This window comes from Grammomys surdaster, unplaced genomic scaffold, assembly GCF_004785775.1.
Source record: "Grammomys surdaster isolate TR1022 unplaced genomic scaffold, NIH_TR_1.0 129, whole genome shotgun sequence".
Lineage (NCBI taxonomy): Eukaryota > Metazoa > Chordata > Mammalia > Rodentia > Muridae > Grammomys > Grammomys surdaster.
The window spans coordinates 14,371,591-14,384,558 of record NW_021604587.1 but is presented as its reverse complement, the minus strand read 5'-3'; the positions used below and the strand labels follow the sequence as shown (position 1 = coordinate 14,384,558).

Genomic DNA, 12,968 nt, shown 5'->3' with positions numbered 1-12,968 from the left:
ATGGAGCAAGCTGAAGTTCTACTGATTCTCTGTCCCAATAGCTCTTTGTAAGTAGCCATTCCCAGGCTCCTCTTTGAAGAGTTGTGAGTGAGGTGAAAGCAGAATTTCAAAACCTGAGTTCAAAACCAGGCACGTTTTATTTAAGTTTATTTTCTTTAATTTTTCTTTATTTTCTTTAATTCCTGCCATATTATTAAAATGCATTCATTATAGTTTTTATAAAGTATTTCCATTTAAAAACTCTGAAAATAAATGTGACATATTGAAGTCTGATGTGTACAATACAGTATCATAACTGCCACTTTTTAAGTCAAGACTAGACAGAAGAGCTTGGCAAACTTTGACTAACTCCACCTACTTGAAATTTCTGGGTTACAGGTAGAAACAAAGTTGTCCTAGATTTGGCTTTGTGGTACCTTTAAAAATTTGTTCCGAAAATTTATTTTACAGAAATAAGAATTATACATCATAGTAGTGGTACATTTGAAAGAAGTATTAGTAAAACTGTTGTTATAGCACAGTATATTAGGAAAGAAGATATTTGCTAAATTCCTGCTTGTTTGTTTGGAATTTCCCACTTCTTTTCCTTATGCTCTCAGTTCCCTTGGTCTGGAGTGGAACATGGCATTCAGGAATGTTGACCTAGACTTAAGCAGTGGTTCTAGAGTTTGCATGTATCATTCATTGCCCACTTCAGATGTCACCAGATGCCAGAAGCCAGGACCCTTGCCCTTACCCTCACCCCCTACCTTTCCCCACCTTCACAATGTCCCCTGCAGCTTGGCACCTGCAAGATCCTGCCTGGCTGCTGCAGATAGACTCAAAGCAGTGTACCATATCTTCTGAAGAATAGCAGGTAGATCATAATTCAAGGCAGTGTACCGTATAGACCATGACATGTTTCCAGGCACAGGCCAAGAAGATTCTGTACTTTTCCACCACCTGGCCCCTCTTACCCCCTCCCCTTGTAAAGCATACTATAAAAAAGCATTTCACGTTCAAATACACGACTCTTGACAAGCAAATGTTTGCTTGAGTCCTTTCCCTCTCTCGACCGACTGTTCTTCTTTCAGGTTGCGGTCCTCCTCGCCTCCACGAATAACTAGGACCCGCCAATTGGTCGGGTCAACCAGTGCGATGACGTCAGGAGTCAGACTTTCAATAGGTGATCAGGCCTCGGATGTTCTCCCTTGCAAAAGAGATTAAGGCTTTCTATTAGAGGTTTTGTAGCCTTTAGCCAGCTACCTATGAGGATGAAGTAAATGCCTCAAGGGCATCATTTTGGAGGCAAGAAGAATATGCCATTATGCCACAGGATATGCAGATACTTGATCTTAGACTTCTAAAACTCCAGATGCTGAGAAAAGTTTGTTCAGTTCAGGCAATCTTCTAGAAGGACAGATGGACAATTTAGTGACTAAGCAGGTTTTATCTCATAATTTCGTTGAGGTTTAATTCACATATAAAACTTACCCATTTAAATGTGCAGTTCAATAAGGTGTTATTTAAGCATCTGTCAACATAACTTTAAAGATTTGTTTTAATTATTTCTCTCTCTCTCTCTCTCTCTCTCTCTCTCTCTCTCTCTCTCTCTCTCTGTGTGTGTGTGTTTGTGTGTGTGTGTGTTTATCTGTGAAGGCATTGTGCATGCGAAAGTAGGCGCCCATTGAGACCAGAATAGGGTTTCACATGACCTGGAGCCAGAGTTAAAGGCAGTAGTGAACCAGTTGACAGAGGTTGTGGGAAGCATACATAGGTCCTCTGAAAGATGAGCACATTCTCTCAACTGCTGAGCTTCCTTTCCAGCCACAACCAAATCACAGATAAAATACTGCACTACTCAAAATAAAGAAACAAACACCCTGTAGCTATTACCAATTGGCCGCTGCTGTACATTCTCATCTCAGTCTGGACAAAAACAGATGTACAATATTATCACTGTGTATTTTCCTATTCTAGATATTACATGGAAATTAAACACACAATATCAGATCTTCAGTGAACTGTTTCATTTGGTATATTTAAAGGTGTATTCTTGTGATGGGATACATATGTCACTGACCCTTTTTTATTGTCAAGTAATAAATCAGTCTATCTCAACTTCTTTATTCATTCATAATTTGATAGAAAATTGAGCTGCTCCCGCTTTTAGGCTGTTATGAATAATGATGCTCTCATCACTTGCGTGATATTAATATAATACTTTAATGTGGTCACACATTAATATTCACTATGGATGTATACCTAGAAATTGAATTGCCGGGTCACGTAGTAAATGTTTGTTTCATTGATTTGAGGAAGTGTCAAGATGTCATCCAAACTGAACACATTTCTAAGTACACCAGCAGGGTAGGAGGGCTTCAGTCTCTCTGCATCCTCTTAAACACTGTTACTGATTCTCTTTGCTACGTCGATCCCCTAAATGTAAAATTCATGTCACTGTGGAGACAGCCTCCTTGATAGTTAAAGATGCTGTACATCTTTGTGTCTGCTTACTCTTAGGAAATATCATTTGAAGGAACACCTATTGATATCCTTTGCTCATTTTAACATTGGATTTTCCCATTTTTGTCATTAACTTATAAGAGTTGTTTTATATATTCTGGCAAGAAGATGACCAGATACCCTATTTACTCATTTATTGTGAATTATATTTTTATGTTTTAATGATGTTTTTAAAATGTGTGTGTGTGTGTGTAAGCCAGAGGTCAAGTTTAAGTTTCATTCATTATTTGTGTATTTTTTTCATTTTTTGTATATTTTTTGTTTATTCATTATTGTTTATTTGTTTTTATTTCTGTTTTTTTCTTGAGACAGGTTCTCATTGGCCTGAACCCGCTGACTAGGCTAGGTTGACTGGCCAGTAATACATGAATGTATCAACACATTCAGCTTCTTAATGTGTGTTCTTTGTCATACTTAAGTTCCAAAGTTTGCTCAAAAAAAGTACTTTACTGACTGTGACATCTCCCTAGCCCAAGTGTTGTTTGTTTTCATTTTTAAACGTTATCTGCCTTATTAATTAAATTTGCTCTTTGGCACACTTACACATGTATATGATACATTCGGGTCAGTTCAGTTTCCCCTCTATTTTCTCTCATATCCTGTCAAACTCTAGTCTTGCCCTCAAATTCTTTTTCCACATTCATGATTTTTTTCTTTTGTTTTGTGACTCAGTGTGTTTATATTTTGTAGCTTGAAGTCCAGTGAATCTGATTTTTTTCTTTTATTGTTTGTGATCAAAATATCATATCTAAGAAACCATTTTCTAATCCAAGTTCATAAAGATATGTATGTTTGTTCTCACTGATGAGTCTTACAACATAAGCTCACCTCTCAACCTGTGCTCTAGTTTGAGTTCAGTTTTGTGTAGGAACATATCAGGGGCAATTCATTTCATACCTGTCAGTATGGCTGCTCATTTATCCGCAAACTGTTTGTAAACACTATTAGCTGTCCCAGTAAGTTGTCTTTTGCCTCTTGTGACATTCTGTTGACATAGTGCAAACTTACTTCTTAATTTTTAAAAAGAATTTTACTTTCACTTATGTATATGTATGTGTGTCTGTGTATATGGGTGTGGGTGTCCTTGGAGGCTATCCCTGTAAAAAAGTTACAGGTAGTTATGAACTATGTGATATGGATGCTGGGAATGGAACTCTGGCCCTCTGCAAGAGTAACATACAGTGCTAACCACTGAACAGTCTACGCAGACCCAAATTTATTTTTGGAGGGTAGGTTTAAGCATTTTTTCTTTTATTAAAAACATTCTTCATACCGTGTATCCTAACTATAGTTTCACCTCCCTCTACTCTTTCCAGTTCCATCTCCTCTCCCCTCTCATCCAGGCCTGCCCCCTTTCTTTCTCTTATTAGAAAATAAATATGCATCTAAGTGATAATATTAAAATAAAATGCTATAGAACAACAGCAAACAAATCAGAATAGGCTAAAACAAACGGAAAGAAAGGGGCTCTGGGAAGGCACATGAACCAGACAGAAATGCAGAGACACACTCATTCATACACTCAGGAATCCCATACAAACTCAAAACCGGAAGCCATAATACATTAAAAAAAACCTATAGGATAGATATAAACAAATAAGTATGAAACAAAAGTAGAATAAAATAAAAGCCCTGATACAACATTATTAGAAAAAGGAGATCCAAAGACGTTGTTGAGTTCATTTTCTCTTGGCCATCTACAGCTGCGCATATAGCCTTCCCTTAAGAATAGCATGTATCCCTAGTGAGTCTTCTTTGGAGAGAACTACTTTTTCTTTTGCATGTGGTTATCAATTGAAAATAGCTTCTGGATTAGGGATGTGGGCATATGTCCACCTGTTTCAGCTTTAAGATTCCATCTGGTACAATGCCATTCTGGCTCTCTGTATGCTGCTTCAGTTCCTATGAGTTTGTATGTGCATCTACCCTGGTTTGTTTAGAAGGCCCTGTTTCTGCCGTCTCTTTGGCAGGATTCCCTGAGAAGAGGGATTTAGTGGAGACAAGATGAGAATAGATTCACACAGGGAAGAACTAAGGTTGTTTGGAGTGTAAAAGAATTGCAACTAAAGGGGACAGGAGAGAACTAATGATAGTTTCAGAGCAAAGGATTGGTCCACTCCAAGCAATACTTCTGTCAAAACTTCATAAGAGTGGGCCTGGAGGAGCAACACAGAGAGAAGGCTCAGGGTCAGTATCCAAGTCAGCCTTGGCAGGAGAGTGTGAGCATATAGCTCTAGCCTGGTTCTGAGCTTAGAGGGGTGGCTGGATGTTGAAGGGTTAGGGTCTTGGGTCAGACTCTAAGTATATTTCTTAATAACTACAGCCAATAGAAACTACACTATTTGAATGGATGAATAAGTATAAGAAACTAACAAAAATCCAACTTCTTGTCTTTGCCAACATAAGCGTACCATACTTAAATTTTCAGTTGCAATTTTTATTCATGGAAAAAATTTATCCTGTCTGGAATATTTTTTACTAATTTGCTTGTTTTCATTTCTTCTAGAGCATCCATATTTTATAGCAAGTAAAATCCTAATCAATGCTAAGAATCCAAGGAGGATTCCAGCACCTCCTAAACGAGTGAGAAAAAGAGCCATTTGCTAAGCCACATTTTGGAAGCCACTGATGAACCAATTGATAGCTTTGTGAGAGTTGGCTTTAGAGCAGTGTCTGTCTCCTCACCCATTGATGAGTCTGTGTAGCTGGACCAGGGAATCTTTCAGTGTGGATGTGAGTCAAAGCTAGAGGAGAGAATGTGCTGAGAGCATCCAACAGTGCAACATAAAGATTCAGTATCTTAAACTGCTGTTCCCAGGTGTATAGCAGCCACTCACTTCCTGCTGATTCAAAGCCATTCTTTTTCTTTTTTTAAAAAGAAAGTCTGCAATAGTCATGAAAAGGTATTTCCAAATTGAATCAAGTTATCCCAAAATAGGGCTGGAGAGATGGCTCAGCAGTTAAGAGCACTGGCTGCTATTCCAGAGGTACTGAGTTCAATTCCCAGCAATCACTTGGTGGCTCACAACCATCTATAAAGAGATCTGATGCCCTCTTCTGGCATGCAGGTAGAACACTATACACATAAACAAACAAACAAACAAACAAACAAACAAACAAATAAGTAACTCAATCTTTTAAAAAAGAAATTTAAAAAGAATTATTCAAAATACATTTTAAAAAGGTACTTTCATAATCAACTTCATTAAAAATTTAATTACTTTTGTTTGTAATCTAAAAATAACACAGTTTACTATGTTAACCATTTTAAGCTACCACTTTAGGTGCACTGTGTTCATTAGTAACAGTATTATATAGCCAACACCAGCTATCTCCAGAATCTTTCCTTCTTCCCCAGTCAACCTTTGTATCCATTAAACAAGAATTCCCTACTGTACTCCAGCCCTTGGCAATACCTCTTGATATTCCATGTCTGTTAAATTGACTAATCTATCGATATCTATATCAAGCAAGTGGCACCCTCCATATGCATTATGTGATGTCTGGCTTATTTTACTTAGCATAATGTCTTTGAGACTCACCCATGCTTTAGTATATGCCAGATACACTCCTTTTAAAGGCTGATTAATATTTGTATGTATCTGGGTGTGGATGTGTCTGCATGCATGTGTGTATGACCACGTGTCACATCTTTCTATCCATTCATAACCGTTGGGTTATTGAGACTAATGAAGAATCTGCTTCAGTTAGAAGTGGGAAGGCTCCATACTGTATAGTGTCTTCTTCCTTGAAGAGTTTCTTGCGGGATTTACAGAGAACAGATTCTGCTGGGGAATGGAACCCAAGAAAAGGTGTGTTAAGACCATGCATATTACACATACATACATATTACATATCAGTTCTATAAACTTCTGGTAACTATTAAATTATGCAGACTATCCAGTCATTTGTTTCAGGTGGCAGTATTATTCCCCTTTTTATCATATCTTCTTTGATAAAAGCACAAATCAGACTGCTCCATGTAGGTGCTGCTTCTTATTTTGGGTAGCACAAGTGATTTAGTCATTCTTATGTGGTCAGAAAAGCAAAGGATTCGATTGTCCTTCTAATCAGGCACAGTTGCCATTTCACTGATGGAGTGTGACTCATGTGTTCTCTATGGCTTTGGATCTCCTAATTGTGTCTGCCCACCAATGAAAAGTACCGCGTCTTCTGAAGTGGGTAATGTATGTCCACTCACACTTGATGTTCATAGGTCAGAGCTCTGACCTTAGAATTTGGAGTTTTATGAGGTTTTCCTCGGTGGGATGCCTTGTATTTGCTTAAGTTATATTAGTCCTTGAGGTCCAACCATTTTTCTTAAATGTCAATGTAACTTCCAGCTCAGCCTCCTCAAAGCCACAGCAAAATTGGCATGCTGAAGTAGGGCAGGAATGCTAACATCTCAGGTCTGAGGGAGGTAATTTGGTCCCAGATGCACTCCAGTGATGTTTATGCTTGGGATAAAGTGCTTACTACTCTGTCACTGCCCTTTTGACCCTGTTTTCTTGCTTCTGTGTTTCTAGGAGAAATGTTAAGTTTTTGCTTTTATTTGCTCCCAGAGTAAGCTGGGATCTAAGCTCACCATGGCTCTGGGTAAGAATCTGGTTATACTCATATCTTTGGGGAAACAATTGATTATAATTCATCATTGGAATAAAGAGATCTTTATAATTCTTTCTTATTTTCCTCTTTTCTTTCTTACATTCCTTCCTCCTTCCTTTCTTTCCTGAACCTCCTTCCTTCTTCTTTACCTTCTATCCTCTCTTCCTCTCTCCTTCAGTCCACATGTCTGTCATTTCCCTCCCCTTCCTTCAGATATCCTCTTACTCTTCCCATTCATCTCTCATTTTCTACATTCTTTCCTCTTAGATCCATTAATTTATATGTTGCAGTCTCAAGACAACATGTTTTCTCAATTTGGAGTATAAGAGACTATACTTTCTAGTCTTCTAGTGATAAGTTCTGGTTCATAATATCTCCATAATTTCTAATATACTAAAAGATAATAGCTTGTCTTTAAAATGTCTAATTGATATTTAAAATAAAAAGTATAAAGCCAGAACAGTAGTGTGAGTTCAAGGCTAGCATAGTCTCTGTTATGAGATTGAGGCTGAACTGAGTTGTCATGAGACCCTGTTATACATCACTGTCCCACTAGGGCTGTTTATTAATAGTATCCTCTTTCCATACTCTTCATATTTTTCATACAGAACTTAAAGCTCCTGGCTACTTACACGCCTATGCAGCTTTGGATGCTGTGCATTTGACATTGCCATTCCTGAGATGAAGTCCCTCTTCACTCTTGTGGCTACTGTATTTATAGCCCATGCAAAAATCTCACTTCAATGCTCTTTTCTCTCCAAATGATCCTCAAAATTCCTCCTAATCTAGACAATCCCCACTGCTCCTGGGTGGCACTCCCCTTGCATGTGGCTGGGGTTGGAATATGGTTATTTCCCAAGGGTCCATGAATTTGGATGTTGAGAGCTTGCCTCCCTTGAGTAAGGAGGCAATGGGCCTTGAAGACCCGATGTTTAGTAAAAGGTTCTAGGCAAAATGAGGGGCATTTCTTCAAAGGGGTCAAAGGTATTGCTCAGGTACCCTAGTTAGTTCCTATAAGAAGGTTAATCTAGAAGCCTGAGACTGGACCTACAGAGCCTTTTGATGACTCCATACATTAAAATGTGATCCCTTGCTCTTCCATGTTTTTATACTTACTATTTACCATAGTAAGATACAAACAAAAAAGTCCTTATCACAACCCAGTTGATACAAATGCCTGATCTTTAGTCCTCTGAGGTTGAGAGCTAAATAAGCATCCTTTCTTTATAAAGTTATTTGCTTTAGGTATTTTATTAAAGCAATGAAAATGTAATTAATACATAAGCTCTGTCTTCACTCCTGTGAATGTCTCAGTTTCATTGGTACTTGACTTATGCCATTAGGGTATAGAACACCTTGAGGCACAAGTTATATGCTATTCTCTAGTGTATCCATCATAGTTACCAGGGTGTCTAGTGTCTAGGAAGTGGCTCTTACTGGGAGCATTGTATTAAATAAGTACAGATTAATTGGTTCAGAAAGTAAAGCCACTGTATATGTCTTACAGGCAACCAGATATCTACCTCTAGCACAGAAGAAATCTAGGGAGCTTTTGCAGCTGAATACTGCAACCCCTAGTTACAGTTCTGAAAATACAGGAAAGAGAATCAGCTCCACAGTGAAAACTAGAAAGCTGAGACTCAAGGAGGAAAGCCCTGTCACACAGTCTGTTGGGATACTAGCAACCACCATTGAGAATGTTTAAGAGGAATTGGATAAGAGGAAGAAGAAGGATAAAATTCCAGTTAAGAGGTCTGGAAAAGTCATAAGGAACCATTATTAACTATCTACCTAATGATACCTATACTACATGTAAGTCTGTATATACATACACATAATATATATGTACGTACACACTTATACACACATAAATACACATACACATACATATACATGAAGTTTAAGCAAATGTTTCTCATCTAGGTTGACAATGCTCCACTCCAGAGGCACAGACTATATAACAAAATCACCAACAGCTGGCATGAGAGGCCATTTCTTGAGTTGCTGGTCAGGGTTTTCTAAGAGACTCCTAAAATATTACAGGGTATTGCTATTTACCTTGGTTACCCTACAGAGATAGAATGTAAAGCCTTGCTGCTGAACACATTTTGGTTATAGAACCCAGTGGACCAGTGACGGATTTTACTTGAATGTCTCCACTCTGAGGACTAGCTTTGATAGAAACAAAAGGTACCACACAAATATCCAGCTATTCATCTATGAACCACAACAGTGACCAGCATGCCAGGATAACTCTAAAGGTGTAGTAGTATCACACATGTTTTGGCACTAAGTGCCAATCTAAGTGGACTTAAGATGGGCTCAACAAGAGGGAAATCATGCCTGATTCTATCCAACCACTGTTTCCAATAAAGTCATGGTTCTTGGAGAAGAATCTGTAACTATCATTCTTCTAAACCAGGATAGTCCCTACCTACATCCTAAATATTTGTCATTTCACCCACAGATTAGTGTAGTCCTAACTCCTTGGCAAAGAAACTTCTCTTTGTAACAGAGACCATTATAGAAAACCATAACCAATCAAAATGCAGAGTTGTTGACCACAGTTTCAGCTGATAGATATGCAACACAAATCCTGCTTGCAAGGCCCAGGGATCATAACAGAAGAGGGACCAGAGAGATTTTAAGAGCCAGGAAAACAGGAAGTTTAAGAATATATCTTCTAGAAATATGAGAGAAGGTAGGCCCATGAAGTTTCACCAACATGGTTTTCTAAATGTGATATCAATAGACATGACAACATGGATGGGGGAAAGCCCAGGAGGTCTCAACTCTAGAAAAAGAACAAGAGTCAACGAAGGAATGCTGAACATGGCAAAAACTGTCTTCTCCAGGTAAGAGCATACCGATTGGTTATCTGATTCCAAATTAAAACATATATGTACAAGCACCATATGGGCTGAGCTGATTTCAAGAAAGAAAGGGTATCAAGAGAAGGAGAAAAGGGAATGGGGGAGGTAATGAATTATTATCTCAAAAATAGAAATATTATAATAAGAAAACCAATTTGAAGAATATGACCAAGACAGAAGGACAATTTTCATTCATAGAATGACAAAAGTGGCACTGATGAGAAAATCTGCATATGAGCCTGCTCACCTGTAGTCCAAGGGATGATTTGTCTTTGACCCCACAATTCAAGTTGACGATGGATAAAGTAGTTCCCTGGAAACTGAACCACATGTTCACAAGCCTTTATACCCCTTCTGGTTAATAACTTCATTGTTAAACACATCCCATCCACCACTCTGTATTTCCCATCCTCTGGCAACATGTAGATCACTAAAAACTTGCTAATATGAATTATCCCAGAGATTAGACACATACCATCCCACAATGTGAAGTTTAATCTTCATTGTGAACTTGATTGGTCTTAGAATTACCTGCATGACTGCTACAGCAGATTATTAGAGAAGAATAGCCACGAATAGTAAAGAAGTGAAAAATCAGTATGACTGGGCCAAACTGGGATTTTTGTTTTTGCTGTGTTCCCTTTGGAAGCTCTGCAGAGGAATCCATTTCTTGTCTCCTCCTCTGCTGGTGGATTCTGATACTCTTCAAACAATGGTCTTTTCACTTCATCCTATTCAGATCAAATGACTCTGTGCCTCTGTCTTGTAAGGATATTTATTTGCATATAAAGCTCACATATATAGTCCAAAATGATCTCCTCATGCCAAGCCCTTTAATTTAATACTATCTGTAACCCTTCACCAATTTTTCTACATGTTCGTGGGTTCCATAGATTTGAATATCTCTCAAGGAACCATTTCTTTCAACTCTAGCACAGATGGGATATGGAGTTTGGCTTAACAATGACTTTGAGTATCATTACCAATGTAAAACTGGATACCATTAATCAGGCATACAATAGCATCATAACTAACCCTGATATCATGTATCAGAATTCAGAAAAATCCCAATGGAAGTACAGGTGTTGGAAATTCAAGTGGCTATTACAGTTAAGGCTATGAAAGCAATAATGGGTACAAAGGCTGCTCTGTGTTGATTTGTACATTATGTTTTGAGCTTAGTTGAATGTTTATAGGGAGAAAAATGTTAAAATAAGGCCCATTAAGGATCACTTGAAGTTGAGGAGTGAGAATCTGACACTAGTATGAGAATAAGACAATCATGTCAGCCTTAAAATGATTTTTTCTCTGGTAGGTTCAAGGCTGAAATCACTGAATGTGCTCATTTGTTCCTGCTATGATAAGAAAACAAACTTGGTGACTTATAAAAAATAGTTACTTCTTATGATTATGGAGACCAGGAAGCCCTGCCTCATGGTACTTTAACCTGTCAAGAGTCTTCTCATTGTATTATGATGAAGGGCATGATGCCATGAGACAGCCCACACACAGTGAAGAAAGGACAAGAGAGAAGACCTTACAAAGCCTCAGCCTCCTGAGACCATTACACAGTCAATGTTGTCCTGCCTCAGCTTAGGAGCTCTTCAAAGCATGCCCCGAAGCCAAACTGTTGAATTGTGAGAGTTCTTGAGTTCTTCTAGCAATTATGTAGTAATTGCCTTATGGGAACTCACTCTTTCATGTTAAAGCTCATTAATAAAGAGGGAAATAAAGGTATTCTTAAATTTGGAATTAGGGGGAGGGGATCTGATTGAACCCAGGTAAAGGTGATATCTTAGAAGCAATCCTGAGATTCTCTCTACCATTGTTGACTGCTTGCCACCTGGCATTCTGGTCTTCTTCAGCCTGAAAACTATGGTAACCTTGGATAGGTTAGCTGTCCTGAAAGTTGTGCCTATTCATATCCCCCAGCATGTTCCAGAGTAACTGTTAGATGGTATAACTTAAGGTGAAACAGTGAGATCTTAATATCTGGGAAATGTGTGAGAAATGTTCCAATGATGCTAGGAATCAAAGGAGAGAACAGATTAATAGATTGTGCTGAATTAATGAACAGGAGGGTACATTACCATTCAGGAGCAATTCTCAAGAACAGTAATAAAGGAAGTAAATTTTATAAAGCACTATTGCTATACACTACATTTAGAGGGAGAAAGGACCAAAATGAATATCTATACTTACTTACAGGCACTGATAGTGAATTGGTTGGGTGGTTACTTTTAAGAAAGTCTTGGCAGATTGATTCCCAAAATGTTTAGAGGAATACACCGATTGACCTATGCTCATGAGATCACAAAGATTTTTATTCATGTGCATGACTATTTATGAAGGTATTTTGTGAAAGAAACAGGCACTTCCAGAAGACTTTCACCCCTTATGCTGACTTTGTGATATACTATTAACATAATGGGGCTGGAGAGATGGCTCAGTGCTTACAAGCCCTTACTGTTCTTCCAGAGGGCTGGAGTTCTTATCCCCAGTAACCAAATAGGGTATCTACAGATGCTTGTCGCTATAATGGTAGGGAATCTGACACCCTCTTCTGGTCTGCATGGATAATGTACTCATGGGCACATACTGATATGTGATATGTGCATACATATAATTATAAATAAAATAAATCATAAAATATAATAAAGCAGAAGATTTGGGATACAAAGCAATGCAAAAGTATTACGTATGAGAGAGGCAGAATGAAGAAATACAAAAGAAAATTAGTTACTAGAAAACTACTCTTGTAGGGCACGTCTTGAACCCAATGAGGAACTCCAGGGGAGCAGCAGGGACACCAACCCACTCACAAAATTTTCGACCCAAATTTATCCTGTTTGCAAGAAATACAGGGACTAGGAATGGAGCAGAGACTCAGGGAATTGCCAAGTGATTAACTTACCCAACTAGAGTCACATCCCATGGGTAAGCACCAATCCCTGGCACTATTAATGATACTCTGTTATGCTTGAA

The 12,968-nt window shown here is 38.2% G+C and overlaps 1 long non-coding RNA gene across 1 annotated transcript; it reads right to left on the bottom strand.

Annotated features, from left to right (window-relative positions):
- Positions 1-5,701: 5,701 nt before the first annotated feature.
- Positions 5,702-10,289, bottom strand: LOC114611115. The gene is made up of 2 exons (XR_003709795.1): positions 10,231-10,289; positions 5,702-6,293 (listed from the first exon to the last, which is right to left on the bottom strand). It is a non-coding gene; the product is annotated as an uncharacterized LOC114611115 (long non-coding RNA).
- Positions 10,290-12,968: the final 2,679 nt, after the last annotated feature.